This window comes from Schistocerca serialis, chromosome 6 (assembly GCF_023864345.2).
Source record: "Schistocerca serialis cubense isolate TAMUIC-IGC-003099 chromosome 6, iqSchSeri2.2, whole genome shotgun sequence".
NCBI classification, from domain to species: Eukaryota; Metazoa; Arthropoda; class Insecta; order Orthoptera; family Acrididae; genus Schistocerca; species Schistocerca serialis.
Window position 1 is genome coordinate 380,999,777 of NC_064643.1, and position 6,337 is coordinate 381,006,113.

At 38.7% G+C, this 6,337-nt stretch overlaps 1 non-coding gene across 1 annotated transcript; it reads left to right on the forward strand.

Annotated features, from left to right (window-relative positions):
• Window positions 1-5,956: 5,956 nt before the first annotated feature.
• Trnas-cga (transfer RNA serine (anticodon CGA)) lies at window positions 5,957-6,031 on the forward strand. The gene has a single exon. It is a non-coding gene; the product is annotated as a tRNA-Ser (tRNA).
• The last annotated feature ends 306 nt before the right edge of the window (window positions 6,032-6,337 follow it).

The window sequence follows — 6,337 nt, forward strand, 5'->3', positions numbered from 1 at the left end:
TCTTAAAGTTCGCTGGCGATGGCATTACATACCGCAGTGGTAAAGAGAATTAACAATCTGATAGTTCGGTATCACTGTCCATACAATTACGTATGCTTTTCATGGAACACAGTACTATTTTTCACGCGCACGCTTCACAGATACGCCATCCACCATCTCCTCTACTACGCAACAACCTTTCAACTCTCGATATCACTATCGCTGCCCCCTGTCTATAGATGTTATATCGTTATCGTAAATTACATAAACCTTTATAAATGTTATTGACTGCATTTTTCACAATTAATAATATTCCAAAAGAGAACTTTAGAAACTGTGCCACAGGTACAAAGCAAGAAACATATTTATCTACTGGCAAACGAAATAATCACAATTACATCTTTACATTTAAAAACCACAGTGAATGTTACATAATCACAATTAGAAATGCCCATATGAGCAAAAGAAAAAAATAGAAATCTAAAGAAAACCACGACAAAAAATTTATACGCGTAATTAGCAATGCCTTCACAAGTGCTGTACGTAAAAAGAACTTTCACTCGATAGTAATACAGCAATTTCTTCAAGATCTTCCATTTATCTAATGCACCTCTTTGGGAAAAGAATAAAATCTCGAACATAGGCAACTGATTTCTTCATATGAGACACCAGTTTCCTTTTATGCAGAAGTGCAAATAACATTATGGCAATTTTTGAATAACTATTTTATTTTTGTTTCTGTACCTCGGCTAGTTCTTCTTCGTAATCTTCTTCTACACGAGAAGTAGTTTAAGCGCCCCAGCTAACAGTACCTGGTTGGAAACCATTAGCTAGAAATTGAAATTAAAAACCGTGTCAGTTACAGAAAATGACGTCTACTGTGAACACCTCTTGCACATTGATGAAAGTCTCGTTAACTGTTCTTATCAACAGCTCTGTGCAACAGCACATATGTCATTTCGACGATCAGTGGTGTGTAAAATGTGTCTAGGGAATTGTAATTTCAACTGTATTTTTAGCTTTAATACTGACTTTATGCACACGTTAGATTCTACCAACTCAGGTCTGCTAATCTTTGGAATAATAGCACTAACTGTAGCAGCATGAGAGATGCCTTGGTCATGATTGTCCTGATAGTGTGGCGAAGGTGCTGCCAGCCTCTGTGGAGAACTTTTGCCTTCTGACTATAGAGTAAAACGGGAAAGATGACGGTAGACGGTCGTGAATGACACCTCCGCTTGGACATTCGGTAAAACAGACGTGTTTTCAAATCGCCCTCCATTGGTTACAACAACGATATCAGAATGCAGTTAAAGTGAGTTAATATTCTATATATTAATTTCTCCTTCAGTGCTAGGGTTCTATTAGAGATAACAGTCGTTGAAATGAACACATTCCTTTTACACGAGTACTTGTAATTTTTGCCGTAGTAATGCTTTGTGTACAGATTTCACAAAGGAATCGTGCTTTCGTTATACCAAAGTAATCTGTCTACCATTGTCCAGAATTATTCCAACGACAGTAAATGCACTTAAAGCAGGACCGGAATTCACAATATTTTCATGTGTTAAGAACTTACAAAAACAGGACAGACGTTCAAGATACTTAACTCATTAATAAATGTTTCAGTTATTTAATGTCTGCAGGAAATTCCATTCTTACGTAAATTTGAGTGAAACGTTTAGGCTTTCCTAGTCATTAGTATCATTTACTTTCAGTCACATGTCAAATAGACGGTACAAAGGCCTCTGTAAAATTGCTTAATGAAGGGAACTGATCTTTCTGGGTCTATATAGCACCTGCATGTACAGACAGTTTTTGTCCAGAATGAAATTTTCATACTGCAGCGGTGTGAGCCGTTGTGAAACTTCCTGAGAGATCAAAACTGTTTTCTGGACAGAGACTCCAACTCAGGACCTCAGCTACCAGAATGACAATCACAGATCACAATAGCTACTGCGGAGCTGTGGCAGCAAAACAGAAAACAAAATTTTACGAGTTTTGTGTACACTTTGCATTAAAAGGTAGCTGAAGCAGAGAACGTGTTCAGAAACTGACTGCTAGATGTTTTGCCGTAACATTGTCTAGTATATTATGTGGGTAGGCTAATTGACGACTTTGTCGTCCATTCGTATGTTTCCTAAACAAACTTTCAGCCGAACAAGGAGTTTTATTCGATACATTTGTCCCTTTGAGAGTTTCTATGTTTTGAGGTTGACAGCAGGAAACAAGATCAATGGCAGTCGATAGTCACTTCATTTCGAATTATGTTTGTATGTACAATCTTGAAGTATCTGCTCTGAATGATGGGTATCATCTCTAATTCCTCAGAGGAATTTTTTTCTCCTCACTAATAGTTGAAAAATCCACGGAGTTGTGTGTCAGAACATTTTGTTTGAACGTAAATGGTGAATGGTTCAGGAACACATCACCCAAATGATGTGACCCAATTTGGTTTAGCTTCTTTTTCATATGCTATAAAACTTACGTTTCATGTAATTTTAAACTGTAAAAGAGGAACTGATGCTATTTAACTTAATTTCGTTCTCCATAATTGATGTTTCTGATTTATGTAATGAATAACAGGTTTCTAAACCTGTCATTCATTACGTAAATCATAACAGATGCTTTATCGAATTAGCTAGTACACTGTTTTCTCCGCACACGCAATTCGTCTCCATGATTAAATGTTGCCTGAATGGCACCAGTATATGTAGAGATTATTGTGAAAACTCATAACAGAACTCGTAAGTTCGGTATTAATTCAAAAATATATCTTCGTAGCACGTGGGTACTTTCCTTATTCACAGTTGATTAAACGTTGTTCCCACATTTGTTTGGTTAAAGAATAATGCATAGCTTCCTTTGTTTTTGCGTATTTCACACTTATTTAGAAAGGCTCTGTGGTGTAACATAGGCCTGATGCAGACCGACGTACCACACTCAACAGTAATATTGAATTTTACGTGTAGGGACCAGTTCTTCGTTCCTCTCCATGTACATAAGTCATTGTGAAAAACTCGGTATGTGGTATCTTGTCACGGCTCTGAAAATAGTTTTCAGTCTATCCTCCAGCTTCTTCGGCGCAAACAGAATCTCCGTTACTGTTGATTTAGCAACTTCTCGTTATCTTGATGATACAGCAGTAGGTCCAGGAAGACTGCACAAATTTCATTTGCTTCCTTGTAGACTCTGTCTTTCTGTATTTCGTGGAACAGAGCACTAGTAAAGAGACGTTTGGACCAGAATCTTGCACTAGGTGTCTCATTTGCCAAAATCATCCCAATAGGTCCCAACGCTCCAGTAGTTGCCTGTTAACCCAGTTCACCATTAGATTTCATACTGAATCTTATTGTTACGGCTAACTTCAGTAGTTTTCTTGTAATACTCTGTCATTCGTTCACAGTGATTTACAGGAATACAGAATGTAGGTACCTGACGATCAGGAAACCAAACTTAATTATCGTCTCGTTATGAAATTCGGAACTCTCTCTTCAGCGTGCTACCTTACTCACGAACTTTAGGTATTCCCCATTCTAGTGTTGAATATTCGTAGAATCTGGTCCATATGTTTTCAACTGTTAACTTCAGTAAATTTAGAGTTCCAATATAATCTTAAAATGGAAAAAAGACGTCACTGGATAGGACAATTACATCGTGTATGTTGAGTGATATGCCCCAAAGTAATAATAATAATAATAATAATAATAATAATAATAACGTCTGAGACAGAAAAGAAAAATAATAATAATAATAAAGAGCAATATCTTGAAGTCCAATCAGAATAAATGCAGAGCGTAGTATTTTGGTAACGGATTTTGATCCACCTTTTGATAACCGTACTAAGCATGCTGTTTCAATGTTCAGTAAGCTGCCTTTGATGCACTAGACGGAGTGCACATTCAGAGCTAGCCCTTTGATAGCTGCACGAAATGATTGCCCGCATCGCCAAGAAATATGCGACGCAATTAAACTGGCAGGACTACAGAGCAGATAGGGAAGCGCTGTTAGAAACTCCCTCTGGAGCCGTGGTGGCCGACAGCGTCCCTTTGCTTCCATGCAAATAGACTGTTCGAGGGCTTCCGTTCAAGCAGTTTGACCCAGTTAAAAGGACAAGGCTCAAGTCACAAACTGCTGCGAATGGCAGAAAAACGGAAGGAAAGCTCTCGTTGACCTATTTTTAGCAAAGGGAGCTGCGGTTACGGAGAAATGCGGCAGTAGAATCTTCGTCACCAAGAATATGGGTCGACCTTGAGTTGAATGCTAGTATACATCTGTTAACGTTATTGATCTATAGCATGTCTCGGAAAACTGTCTTGTTACAGAAGGTTTGTTCATTATGTTTCCAGTGAATACTTGTAACTGAATGATACAAATCTATCCCTCAAAAGACAAAGCAAAAGGTATTGCGTCATCAAGAGAGATAACGAATTTTGACTGACGTGTACAACCTAGATAAAATTAATTATAACCTAACGGTGTCACAATAATTATTTCCCACAGCTCTTATTAACCAATCTGGCGGAATTACAGCACATACGTTTAACGACTAGTTTCGAACCAACTGGTTAATTCTTACTACGCATTAAAATGGTAGTACAGGCTTTACAAAGTAGTCGTAAATGGCGAACACAATCAACATGTATCTACTTAACAAGTCTGGACTGACTTTGATTCTGACTTGCTAAGTAGGTACGTGTTGATTGTGACTTTGTAAGTTATGTATTGCCACTTTGATGTTCTTACTAAGATCAAACACTTTCAGTAGAGCCTCAGTAGGTCATGCCAGAGAATGTACCAGTTGGTTCGTAACTGGTCCCCAAATATCTGTACTGCAACTGTCAGATTTGTTAGTAAACGATTCACGAAATATTAAAAGAGATTATTTGTTCTGTATCAACAAAACGCTAACAAGGGAAAAAAGAAAAAGAAAACAATTACTTTCTGTAGGTCGTCGCCACAGCGCCCCACTCTTCACAACGGTAACAACGCTTTGAAGTCCTTGACTCCTACAAAAGTCTCGTTAAATGTCTGAATACTACATACGGTAGAAATCTCTACGATTGTGAGAATGTCAACAATACACACTTAATTCTAATCAAAGCCACTTTTAAGTTAATTTGTTTCAAACTCTTGATATTTCCCGCCCGGGAAATTGTTTCGAAACTAACACGTCTTACTTATCAAGTGTTCAACTCATTAAAAGATTTTTTTTTTCCATGGCCACGAAAACTACCACTTTCACGAACTGGTCTTTTCCAAGTTTAATACCGAATAGGGTTCCCTATTTATTGGCCTCCAATAAAGGCGTTTTCAGGCTATCGTTTCCGCATTTAACTTGTAAAATATATAAGGTTTGAAAAACTCTACTTACCACAAAAATTCGCTAAACCATCCCGTACGTCTGTGGGTACATCAAAAACACGTTGTTTATTTTTATTTTTATTAGGGCTGGAATGAGTTTTCTTTTTTGGTACAGGCATCATTTTTACGTTTGGGAAGTTTCATACTCGAGGACTGCAATTAACAACGGTGTTTTGCTTTATTCGCTGAAGTATACTACAAACTGAGAAACTGCAAAACCAGACTCTGACTCGTGTTTTGCTGTCCATCGACAATGGATGAGTCCATTCCCGGTCGCTGTTAAACGGCAACTAATTTGAACTATAGTTCAGTAATTATGCAGCTGTTACCGATAGGGCAATGATGCAACTTTGTCGCTTTGCAATGAGCAACAATCAAACTGTGTACTGTAATATGTATACGAAGGGGTCGGGAGAAAGAAGTGTAACCCTCGTTTCACTAAGAGTTCATTCTGGAAACATCCCCCAGGCTGTGGCTAAGCCATGTCTCCGCAATATCCTTTCTTTCAGGAGTGCTAGTTCTGCAAGGTTCGCAGGAGAGCTTCTGTAAAGTTTGGAAGGTAGGAGACGAGGTACTGGCAGAAGTAAAGCTGTGAGTACCGGGCGTGAGTCGTGCTTCGGTAGCTCAGTTGGTAGAGCACTTGCCCGCGAAAGGCAAAGGTCCCGAGTTCGAGTCTCGGTCGGGCGCACAGTTTTAATCTGCCTGGAAGTTTTTCAATATGAACACTGTTTCATTGCAACAGAAACAAAGGACATGTGCACCTCTCTCTCCCTCCTTCTCTCTCTCTCTCTCTCTCTCTCTCTCGCTCTACCTTTCTCTCACACCATTCATGCACAAATCGTCACGAGAAGTCTTCAGTTTATACGAAGGGGTCGGGAGAAAGAAGTGTTAACCCTCGTTTCACTAAGAGTTCATCTGATGACTTACTCTGTTGTGTAATTGAATGCGTCACATGCTGGGAATAAATATCGGTACGAAGAACTGTCTTCTACAT